Source organism: Coregonus lavaretus, assembly GCF_964263955.1.
Source record: "Coregonus lavaretus genome assembly, chromosome: 19".
Lineage (NCBI taxonomy): Eukaryota > Metazoa > Chordata > Actinopteri > Salmoniformes > Salmonidae > Coregonus > Coregonus lavaretus.
In genome coordinates this window covers 39,038,987-39,052,327 of record NC_140006.1, presented here as the reverse complement: position 1 = coordinate 39,052,327, position 13,341 = coordinate 39,038,987, and positions in this window count along the sequence as shown.

Sequence of the window (13,341 nt, the reverse complement as noted above, 5' to 3'; positions counted from 1 at the left end):
TCTACTGTCTAGAAGAGGGGTGTCAAACATACGGCACGGGGGCCAGATCTGGCCCAGGGTGGCTTGAGTAAAAAAAAATATAAAAAATTATATACTTTTAATTGACTAAAACCAAATCGAAACTGTGTGGAAATGATAATGGGCCTACATTCATACAGTTTCTTGACTGTCCAGCCCCCTAATAATCACTAGACAATCAGGGTGCATCGGAAATTCCCAAAATGATGGATAGAGGACTATCTTTTGCAAATGTTGACAGCAAGTAAATATAACCAAAATGAGTTTGACACCCCTGGTCTAGAAGATTCACCTCAGCATATAGGAGCTTTATCTGCTGTAAAAACAAATCACTTTCAGTCTGAGCCTCTAATGGCTGTTCCGTGTAGGCCCTTTAATACTTCATGACCCACCTAACTTTCCATCAGGGTATATGTAAGATACAAGCACAAGGACATGGACTCTCCCATTTTAGTCATTGTGATTAGTCATGACTTGTAGACAGTTATAGAGTCCAGTTTGAAACAACCTGCAAATTATTTCATAAATCGGATCACAGGATTATAGCCTACAACTGTGCACCAATCTGTGTAAAACAGATCTAGCTACAGATCCTTAATGCTCCAACCGTTTAGCTTTTCTAGAGAGCACACAGTGCTCCCTAGTGGTGCATTTTGGACAGTTGAGGACTAAAAGCTAGAAAGAATGTCACTGCAATCGCAACAATAATTGATGATGCTCGTTTTTTTCTTTTGATTACTGAACGTTATGGAGTAAATCTCACTGTATACAGTTGAAGTTGGAAGTTTACATACACCTTAGCCAAATACATTTAAACTCAGTTTTTCACAATTCCTGACATTTAATCCTAGTAAAAATTCCCTCTCTTAGGTCAGTTAGTATCACCACTTTATTTTAAGAATGTGAAATGTCAGAATAATAGTAGAGAGAAAGATTTATTTCAGCTTTTATTTCTTTCATCACATTCTCAGAGGTTTACATACACTCAATTAGTATTTGGTAGTATTGCCTTTAAATTGTTTAAATTGGGTCAAACGGTTCGGGTAGCCTTCCACAAGCTTCCCACAATAAATTGGGTGAATTTTGGCCCATTCCTCCTGACAGAGCTGGTGTAACTGAGTCAGGTTTGTAGGCCTCCTTGCTCGCACACGCTTTTTCAGTTCTGCCCACACATTTTCTATAGGATTGAGGTCAGGGCTTTGTGATGGCCCCTCCAATACCTTGACTTTGTTGTCCTTACGCCATTTTGCCACAACTTTGGAAGTATGCTTGGGGTCATTGTCCATTTGGAAGACCCATTTGCGACCTAGCTTCAACTTCCTGACTGATGTCTTGAAATGTTGCTTCAATATATCCACATCATTTTCCTCCCTCATGATGCCATCTATTTTGTGAATTGCACCAGTCCCTCCTACAACAAAGCACCCCCACAGCATGATGCTGCCACCCCCGTGCTTCACTGTTGGGATGGTGTTCTTCGGCATGCAAGCATTCCCCTTTTTCCTCCAAACGTAATGATGGTCATTATGGCCAAACAGTTCTATTTTTGTTTCATCAGACCAGAGGACATTTCTCCAAAAAGTACGATCTTTGTCCCCATGTGCAGTTGCAAACCGTAGTCTGGCTTTTTAATGGCAGTTTTGGAGCAGTGGCTTCTTCCTTGCTGAGCGGCCTTTCAGGTTATGTCGATATAGGACTCGTTTTGCTGTGGATATAGATACTTTTGTACCTGTTTCCTCCAGCATCGTCACAAGGTCCTTTGCTGTTGTTCTGGGATTGATTTGCACTTTTCGCACACCAAACTACGTTAATCTCTAGGAGATAGAACGCATCTCCTTCCTGAGCGGTATGACGGCTGCGTGGTCCCATGGTGTTTATACTTGCGTACTATTGTTTGTACAGATGAACGTGGTACCTTCAGACATTTGGAAATTGCTCCCAAGGATGAAACAGACTAGTGGAGGTCAAAAAAAAAAAAAGAATTCTGAGGTCTTGGCTGATTTCTTTTGATTTTCCCATGATGTCAAGCAAAGAGGCACTGAGTTTGAAGGTAGGCCTTGAAATACATCCACAGGTACACCTCCAATTGACTCAAATGATGTCAATTAGCCTATCAGAAGCTTCTAAAGCCATGACATCATTTTCTGGAATTTTCCAAGCTGTTTAAAGCACAGTCAACTTAGTGTATGTAAACATCTGACCCACTGGAATTGTGATACAGTGAATTATAAGGGAAATAATCTGTCTGTAGATAATTGTTGTAAAAATTACTTGTGTCAATCACAAAGTAGATGTCCTAACCGTCTTGCCAAAACTATAGTTTGTTAACAAGAAATTTGTGGAGTGGTTGAAAAACGAGTTTTAATGACTCCAACCTAAGTGTATGTAAACTTCCGACTTCAACTGTATGTGAAACTTTGTTTATTGACCATTGTAAATGTTTTCAAATGTACATTAGGAAGCACAGGTTCAAATATCCAAAAAAAAGATAGAAAATGCACTTCCTCTCTACATAGGCAACACAAATTAGTTTTTTCTGTTACTTATTCTGATCCGCGATACCTCTGGGTTGCCTGACTACTAATGCTACTTGCTATTCCATTCTCTTCCTTCCTCCCTATATCTGGCTATCTTGAATATCTAGCGCTGATCTGAGAGGGCTAAACGAGAGGTGAAAGCTAGTTCCTCCAGGCACAACACTATCTATTCTAAGAAAGGAAAGAGGAAAGGAAGCTAGCATGGGAAAATACTCCAGATATGAAAACACAAATGTTCTCCATTAACACGTGCACTATAAATAGCGGTTTGAACACGTTATTTATTCAACATCAATTACATCACTATGAATTTTCACAAACAGAGCCACGGCGCCCCCTTGTGTACATCCATAATGCACTGTTATATATTTATGTTTTCATCCTTTGGTAAATATAGACATTGACTCTCCACTACAGAAACACAAGTAGCAACTATATATCAAACACGTTTGCTAAAATGTGCAAAGATTAATGTTGGTATAGTAAAATGGACTCCACAGAGTGTTGGATACATATACACTACCAGTCAAATGTTTGGACACATCTACTCATTCAAGGTTTTATCTTTATTTTTATTATTTTTTTACATTGTAGAATAATAGTGAAGACATCAAAACTATGAAATAACACATATGGAATCATGCAGTAACCAAAGAATATATTTTATGTTTGAGATTCTTCAAATAGCCACCCTTTGCCTTGATGACAGCTTTGCACACTCTTGGCAAAAACCCTTGAATGAGTAGGTGTGTCCAAACTTTTGACTGGTAGTGTAGGTGTTGGATACATATATCTTCTGCTTTACACCGTTTAGACACACACCACATTCATTGTGATGTGCATTCATTGACCTTCTCATTGAAGTTGGGAGACATATGTGTCATACCATCTCACCTTTGACCTTTATTAGGGCTTCAGCTGTCATTCAGGTTGACCACAGGGTAGAGTTCAGCAGTGCACACCGTAGCAAAACGTGTTGCAACAGAAACTCAAAATCTGTGTTCGTATTGGACAAGTTCAGGTAGTACCTCCCCGTTTCAAAACATTTTCTCCCTCCTGAACAGGACACTGGTCTATTCTCCGTTGTCTGAGCTCTGGGCATGCTGCACTACCTTGGGTTAAACAAGGCGACCATCGGATAGTATTATAATCACCTGGAAATAACTAGCCAATGTTACATTTTTAAAAGGAAACACAAAACAGTTTATTACAATCGTCATCAAATGTTAATAACACGCACCACTAGATCGATCAAATAGTGAGGCGCTGAATTGTAGTGTATGAAACTCATAGATTGATATATCACAGCATCTTTAAATGTGACATGGGTGTTTGAATAGACACGTGTTCATACACACGTACACACACACACGCAGACACACGCGCACACGCAGACACACGCGCACGCACACTGACTACTCACTGTGATCATAAGGAGAAGAGCCAGCATCATTCCAAGCATCAGATATAAGTTACCAGTCAGCCCTCCTGCCCAGAGAGGCCCCTGGGATAGTAGCCAGCCCCCCAACAGATTTGACTGAACCCTAGACAACACCAGGAACACACACACACACGTACGCACACACGAACACACACGCACGCATACACACACACACACACAATCCCATTCATTGTAGTGATTAATGACCTCTATTTCCTGTAAAACAAATGACCATTTAGTGATTTGAGAGCATTGTGCCCTCCTCTAGTTAATGATCATTCCCCTAATCATTCTCAGCATTGCCATGAGTCAGAGCCTCATTGCCTCATTGCCTAGGGGGGGTAGTCAACTGGCCTGAGTTGCTGAGATTGACTAAGCCTTCACACAAGTGCATTGTTGGCACCTTTTCAGAAGGTTAAAGGCCCAGTGCAGTCAAAAACTTGATTTTATATATATTTCCACACTATGAGGTTGGAATAATAGTGTGTAAATGATGATAATGCCCTTTTAGTGTAAGAGCTGTTTGATAAGACCACCTGAAGTTTCAGCCTGTTTTAATGGGATGGAGTTTTGGCCTGTCTGAGTTTTGACACACACACACACAATTGTAAATAATTTACTTACCATTCAAATGACAAGGGTATAGGCCTACAGTGCAGCAACAGAAAAACCACTAACACTCCAGAATTTGTATTTGTCTCAATTGCTACAAGTCGACTGGACAACAGCAGCCATTTTGAGTATCCCATAAAATACATGAAGTTACCTGAGGGAGAAAATATGTAATTTCACCATTAGTTAGTATCATCAGACGCTTGCACTAAGCACTTTTAAAAAAATGGTTTTAGTAATGAATTGCCTACTGATGTTGCCATGAGTGCAATGGGGTGCACATTCTCATGGACTTTACCACTACTGCTGTTGGAGGTTGGGTTGATTTATTCATAAACACCACGAAATCTTAATCTGGTAACAAGTCTACCCATATTATCAAAAGTATAACCCAAATATTTCACTTTCCATTTCCAAGGACTCCAACCCCAAATGTCTTCCCTCTCTCTGCAACATCACATCAGCAGGCTAGCTGGGAGGGTTGAATGGATTCTAATGTTTTTCTTTCTTTTCTATTTAACTAGGCAAGTCAGATAAGAACAAATTCTTATTTACAATGACGGCCTACCCCGGACGATGCTGGGCCAATTGTGCACTGCCCTATGGGACACCCAATCATGGCCAGATTGTGATACAGCCTGGAATCGAACTAGGGTCTGTAGTGACGCCTCTAACACTGAGATGCAGTGCCTTAGACCACAGCGCCACTCGGGACTCCCAAGTCTTTCATGTCTCAGTTAAATAAATGACTTGGTTCTTTGTTTGCGTCCCAAATGGGCCCTGGTCAGAAGTTGTGCACTATGTATGTAATAGGGTACTATTTGGGACGTAGTCTTCATGTGCCTTGAGACAGTAGGCTCCTGTGCCTGGAAACAAGCTGTGAAGCTCACCAACAATCTCAAAGACATTGGAGTACATTTACATTTTAGTCATTTAGCAGACGCTCTTATCCAGAGCGACATACAGTTAGTGATTACATTTTTTTTTTTTATACTGGCCCCCCGTGGGAATCGAACCCACAACCCTGGCATTGCAAACACCATGCTCTATCAACTGAGCTATATCCCTGCCGGCCATTCCCTCCCCTACCCTGGGCCAATTGTGCGCCCGCCCATGAGTCTCCCGGTCGCGGCCGGCTGCAACAGAGCCTGGATTCGAACCAGGATCTCTAGTGGCACAGTTAGCACTGCGATGCAGTGCCTTAGACCACTGCGCCACTCAGGAGTAGAGGATGATGGAGTAGGAGTAGAGGATGATGGTCTTTGTAGTTCTAGGTATCTCAGAGTAAACGCAGACAGACCAGGAACCAGGAAATATGAAGGCGCCTCCAAAATCTGGAGATACCTCTATATTGTACACTTAGAAAAAAAGGTTATATCTAGAACCAAAAAGGATTATTTGGCTGTCCCCATAGGAGAACCCTTTGGATAACCCCTTTTGGGTCCAGGTAGAACCCTGTTGGTTCCAGGCAGAACCATTTTGGGTTCTACCTGGAACCAAAAAGGGTTCTATCTGGAACCAAAAAGGGTTATCCTATGGGGACAGCTGCAGAACCCTTTTGGAACTCTTTTTTTCTAAGAGTTTAGGGAGAATGACAGCTGAGAGAGAGAGAGAGAGAGAGAGAGAGAGAGAGAGGGAGAGGGAGAGGGAGAGGGAGAGGGAGAGAGATCATTGACTGCATGAATTAGACTTCTCATTTACCATATAACCACATTTGAAAGAGCAACATTTCTAGTGTTTTATATTTGATATTATGCATGGTTTAGATTGGAATATGACAAAAGTGTACAAAAACATGCAAATAATATGACAGACATTTTTTAATTCACTGTGGGAATATGAAGTGTTAGCAGTCGAAATCAACTTATCATACTCAATGCACTTAACTGAAATATCAATACAACAGTGAGAAGTGTACAATTCTTCTTTTGATGATAATCCATCAAATAAAATGGATTTTCTGGCTATTGTGTATCAAGTTTTGCCTCCTCATGTTTCTCCGGAAATTTTCAACGTCGACCAGGGACAAATTTAGCTAATTAGAGGGATGATGACTCCATTAAGCCTATTTCCCCGGGTAAACATTGGAATCCACTGTATTTGGGGAATAGAGTTGCGGAATGGCCTCTTCAGGCTATTGCCAACAATAGGCTGATAATGAGTAGGCCTAGGTGTGGCTCTATCCACTTTGTCCCCACAGGTAGTTGTCTCCACAGGTAGTTGTCTCCACAGGTAGTTGTCTCCACAGGTAGTTGTCTCCACAGGTAGTTGTGTCCACAGGTAGTTGTGTCCACAGGTAGTTGTCTCCACAGGTAGTTGTCTCCACAGGTAGTTGTCCCCACAGCTGAGTACTATAGGAGACTCGGCAGAGCTGGTAAAATAAGATGTGCCTAGATATCAGCATAGGGGTTCATATCCTCCATGAACCCCTGTAATCCAATTAGAAAACATCCCAGATTAGCCTAATTTCTTCAAATACCTCAGGGAAAATGCAGTTTGCTTTCAGCAATTGGCAGCACGTTGACTGAGAATATTGGGGGACTGTAAATCATTGCTTAAAGCCTGAGCTCTGCATCTCCATAAAGGTATAACCAATTTCTTCTTCGGCCATGTTGTGTTAAAAGGTGAGGTAAAACACACAGAACATGATACACTACATGACCAAAAGTATGTGGACAGCTGCTCGTCGAACATCTCATTCCAAAATCCTGGGCATGAATATGGAGTTGATTCCCCCCCTTTGCTGCTATAACAGCCTCCACTCTTCTGGGAAGGCTTTCCACTAGATGTTGGAACATTGCTGCGGGGACTTGCTTCCATTCAGCCACAAGAGTATTTGTATTTGTATTTGTATTTATTATGGATCCCCATTAGTTCCTGCCAAGGCAGCAGCTACTCTTCCTGGGGTCCAGCAAAATTAAGGCAGTTTATACAATTTAAAAAACATTACAATACATTCACAACAGATTTCATAACGCATTAAGTGTGTGCCCTCAGGCCCCTACTCCACTACCACATATCTACAAAACAAATTTGATGTGTATGTGTGTGTATAGTGTGTATGTTATCATGTGTGTGTATGTGTCTGTGCCTGTGTTTGTGTCTCTTCACAGTCCCCGCTGTTCCATAAGATGTATTTTTTATCTGTTTTTAAAATCTAAATCTACTGCTTGCATCAGTTACTTGATGTGGAATAGAGTTCCATGTAGCCATGGCTCCATGTAGTACTGTGCTCCTCCCATAGTCTGTTCTTGACTTGGGGATTGTGAAGAGACCTCTGGTGGCATGTTTTGTGGGGTATGCATGGATGTCCGAGCTGTGTGCCAGTTGTTCAAACAGACACCTCGGTTCATTCAACATGTCAATACCTCTCACAAATACAAGTAGTGATGAAGTCAATCTCTCCTCCACTTTGAGCCAGGAGAGATTGACATACATATTATTAATCTTAGCTCTCTGTGTACATCCAAGGGCCAGCCGTGCTGCCCTGTTCTGAGCCAATTCCAATTTTCCCTCTTTGTGGCACCTGACCACACGACTGAACAGTAGTCCAGGTGCGATAAAACTAGGGCCTGTAAGACCTGCCTTGTTAATAGTGCTGTTAAGAAGGTAGAGCAACGCTTTATTATGGACAGACTTCTCCCCATTTTAGCTACTGTTGTATCAATATGTTTTGATCATGGCAGTTTACAATTCAGGGTTACTCCAAGCAGTTTAGTCACCTCAACTTGCTCAATTTCCACATTATTCATTACAAGACTTAGTTGAGGTTTAGGGTTTAGGGAATGATTTGTCCCAAATACAATGCTTTTAGTTTTTGAAATATTTAGGACTAATTTATTCCTTGCCACCCATTCTGAAACTAACTGCTGCTCTTTGTTAAGTGTTGCAGTCATTTCAGTTGCTGTAGTAGCTGACATGTATAGTGTTGAGTCATCCGCATACATAGACACACTTGCTTTACTCAAGGCCAGTTACATGTCGTTAGTAAAGATTTTTAAAAGTAAAGGGTCTAGACAGCTGCCCTGGGGAATTCCTGATCCTACCTGGATTATGTTGGAGAGGCTCACCACTGAAAACACTGCTACTCCTACTGCTCTCTCCTCGTCTGACCATGTGTTCTCGCATACCCCGAGAGCATCTGGTCAGCGGGGTGGTGGCACAGGAATCCTCATCTCTCCCAAGTGGACATTCTCTCTTTTTCCCCTGACCCATCTGTCTATCTCCTCATTTGAATTCCATGCGGTCACAATCACTAGCCCATTTAAGCTTAACATCCTTGTCATTTATCGCCCTCCAGGTTCCCTTGGAGAGTTCATCAATGAGCTTGACGCCTTGATAAGTTCCTTTCCTGAGGATGGCTCACCCCTCACAGTTCTGGGGGACTTCAACCTCCCTACGTCTACCTTTGACTCATTTCTCTCTGCCTCCTTCTTTCCACTCCTCTCCTCTTTTGACCTCACCCTCTCACCGTCCCCCCCTACTCACAAGGCATGCAATACGCTTGACCTCATCTTTACTAGATGATGTTCTTCTACTAATCTCACTGCAACTCCCCTCCATGTCTCCGACCACTACTTTGTATCCTTTTCTCTCTCGCTCTCCTCCAACACTACTCACTCTGCCCCTACTCAGATGGTAATGCGCCGTCGCAACCTTCGCTCTCTCTCTCCCGCTACTCTCTCCTCTTCCATCCTATCATCTCTTCCCTCTGCTCAATCCTTCTCCCTCCAATCTCCTGATTCTGCCTCCTCAACCCTCCTCTCCTCCCTTTCTGCATCCTTTGACTATCTATGTCCTCTATCCTCCCGGCCGGCTCGGTCCTCCCCTCCAGCTCCGTGGCTTGATGACTCATTGCGAGCTCACAGAACAGGGCTCCGGGCAGCCGAGCGGAAATGGAGGAAAACTAGACTCCCTGCGGACCTGGCATCTTTTCACTCCCTCCTCTCTACATTTTCTTCATCTGTTTCTGCTGCTAAAGCCACTTTCTACCACTCTAAATTCCAAGCATCTGCCTCTAACCCTAGGAAGCTCTTTGCCACCTTCTCCTCCCTGCTGAATCCTCCTTTCAAGACTGGTCATTCAACTGAGACTGCTCTTCTCTGTGTCACGGAGGCTCTCCGCACTGCTAAAGCTAACTCTCTCTCCTCTGCTCTTGTCCTTCTAGACCTGTCTGCTGCCTTTGATACTGTGAACCATCAGATCCTCCTCTCCACCCTCTCCGAGCTGGGCATCTCCGGCGCGGCTCACTCTTGGATTGCGTCCTACCTGACCGGTCGCTCCTACCAAGTGGCGTGGCGAGAATCTGTCTCCACACCACGTGCTCACACCACTGGTGTCCCCCAGGGCTCAGTTCTAGGCCCTCTCCTATTCTCGCTATACACCAAGTCACTTGGCTCTGTCATATCCTCACATGGCCTCTCCTATCATTGCTACGCAGACGACACACAACTAATCTTCTCCTTTCCCCCTTCTGATAACCAGGTGGCGAATCGCATCTCTGCATGTCTGGCAGACATATCAGTGTGGATGACGGATCACCACCTCAAGCTGAACCTTGGCAAGACGGAGAATGACGCAGCCCGTCTGGTGTTCAACCTTCCCAAGTTCTCTCACGTCACCCCGCTCTTCCGCACACTCCACTGGCTTCCAGTTGAAGCTCGCATCTGCTACAAGACCATGGTGCTTGCCTATGGAGCTGTGAGGGGAACGGCACCTCCGTACCTTCAGGCTCTGATCAGTCCCTACACCCAAACGAGGGCATTGCGTTCATCCACCTCTGGCCTGCTGGCCCCCCTACCTCTGCGGAAGCACAGTTCCCGCTCAGCCGCAGTTCGCTACTCTGGCACCCCAATGGTGGAACAAGCTCCCTCACGACGCCAGGACAGCGGAGTCACTCACCACCTTCCGGAGACACTTGAAACCCCACCTCTTTAAGGAATACCTGGGATAGGATAAAGTAATCCTTCAACCCCCCCCCTTACCCCACCCTCAAAAAAAAAAAAAAACTTTGTAAAGTGGTTATCCCACTGGCTATAAGGTGAATTCACCAATTTGTAAGTCGCTCTGGATAAGAGCGTCTGCTAAATGACGTAAATGTAAATGTAAATGCTTCCATTAAAGAACACCATCTGTGTTCTGTTAGACTGATAACTCTTTATCCACAATATAGCAGGGGGTGTAAAGCCATAACACATAATACTGAAGAGCTCAGTGACTTTCAACATGGCACCGTCATTGGATCCCACCATTCCAACAAGTCAGTTCATTGAATTTCTGCCGTGCTAGAGGAGTATTTCATTAGTATTAAAAGAATTTGAGTTATTGAGTATGTGTTGCATAATGCAAGCACAGGAGGTTGGTGGAAACTTAATTGGGGAGGACGGGCTCGTGGTAATGGCTGGACCAGGAATTAGTGGAATGGTATCAAATACATCAAACACATGGCTTCCATGGTTCCATGGCTTCCATGTGTTTGATGTCATTCTATTTACTCCGTTCCAGCCATTATTATGAGCCGTCCTCCCCTCAGCAGCCTCCACTGAACGCAAGATAGCCAATAATGCAATAATGTAAGGTAGCTTCTCATCAACTCCTATTCATTCTGGTGGTTTCAGTGACTGGGATGGGGAGGCCAGTCGCTTGCTGGTCCAGGTTGATGTTCTGGATGAGGGGCCGACTGCAGAGGCGTGAGCACTACCCCATGCCTGAGGGTTCTGGTCAACCTCAGTACCTCTGGGCAGAACGCTCGCCTACACTACGATAAAGAGTCTGTACTCCTCAACCCTGAGGTCGAATAATGGTAGCCTGGCTGACACGATCCATGTGACTACACAGCGAAGAGCTGTGACCTGCAGTTAGCCAGACTAGAAAAATGGCAGACAGTGACTGAATGTCGCTCATAATCATCTATACAGTGGTGTAATGGTGCCTGGAGAAGTGGGTATACTCAAAAAAAATCCAAACGGCCCGCCCGGAAACAGTGACATACACTCTGAATGACCTGAAATGATCAATCCGATATTGGTCTTTTACAGTCAGGCCAACCCAAGCTGTACTGTGCAAGTATGCTAATAGTAGGCGTACTATTGAAACAGATAAATGAGGATGTCAACTGAGTCAGAAATTCACAGGTTTCTTATTTTTCACATTTCTGTCAGATCTTTGCTCTCAAAGTCACACTTTTTTAATAGTCAAACAAACTAACAAAATGTGATGTTCTAAGTGCATAACAATGCTTAAACCACATCAGGAGACTACTTTTCATGTCTGGGATATTTCGATTTTTTAGTGTAGTTCCCCTTTAATTCAGCACGGGCACCTAGCACTGTTGTTTGGTTAGGTGTTTCTGTAGCACATGAGATGGAGTTAGCAAAACAAATGGCCACTGGATTGAATCAAATAATCATGATATCATTCTGCCAGGTAGACATAGGCTACTTTGTAGTTAATTAACATTTAATAGAGAGGTTTTTGGGACAGCCTTTCTATCTACCAGAAGACGGTTAGGACTATCATTAGCATCACTATATTTTTCCTGTTCCTTAATTGTTTGAAACCTGGACGTTTTACTTCATATTATGAGGCATGTCTTACCTTACTTCGAAGTAGCCTATAGCCAAAATCCCACCATAGAAACGTGGAGACAATCATTTTATAAAGACTTCCTCATAGGTGTTCTCCTGTTCTATTGGTTTTCGTTCAACTTTTTTTCATTGTCTAGCAGCCAACGGAATTATCCTAGTCATATTAGCAATCCATGATAGTTGTTGCATCTTTAGATCTTCCCTCTTCCTACATTTCTAACTGATATGTCCATCTCTGTCCATGAAACCGTGCATTTTAGAACAGTGTTTTCTGGCAAATAGATTTTTGAAATATTTGAGTGTAGGCCTACCGCCGTGTGCACAAAATGTGAAGAAATAATAGTTTAGCAACATTTTAAGCTAAACATTCTGATCTGTTCCATCAGCTTTATTAATCGATACGGCGTATACATCCACTAACTACACTACTAAGCAGTGAGTTTTGTGTCATTCTGATCCCAGGAAGTACCCAGAGGACGCCATTTTGAAGAGGAAGTACACGTTAGGCCCTGTGGTCTCTGCTGTGGCCCAGCTTGATGCTGGGCGGAGCTCTACCACAGATAGAACAATGAGCCAGATATTTCACTGGATATAAAAATGTGAAGCATCCGGTTGGCGTTTCCACTCACTACCAAATATGGTGATGAGAGGAAGCCCAGTGGCCCGCAGTTGGAGAATATGGAGCAAGATGGATTTTGGCAGACATTCTGCTAATTGTCTCATCAATGAAACATTTGATCTCAATACAGTTTTCTGGACTACAGAGTGGACTACGTTTTGTAGAATTTACCCTTTGCCAAAGTTTCTAAAAAGTGTGTTCTTTAGAAGGAGTGCAAGGGAGAATTGAGCTATTGCACACGCGCACTTCACAGAGTAGGCGTTCCCTAACAGAAATTTGCAAATACATGCTAGAATGCGCCAATAGGATCTCACTATAATAATAATAATAATAATAATATAATATGCCATTTAGCAGACGCTTTTATCCAAAGTGACTTACAGTCATGCGTGCATAAATTTTTTTTTTGTCTATGGGTGGTCCCGGGGATCGAACCCACTACCTTAGCGTTACAAGCGCCGTGCTCTACCAGCTGAGCTACAGAGGACCCACTATGATTAATTTGCTCCCATTGGAAATAGGCTGTGG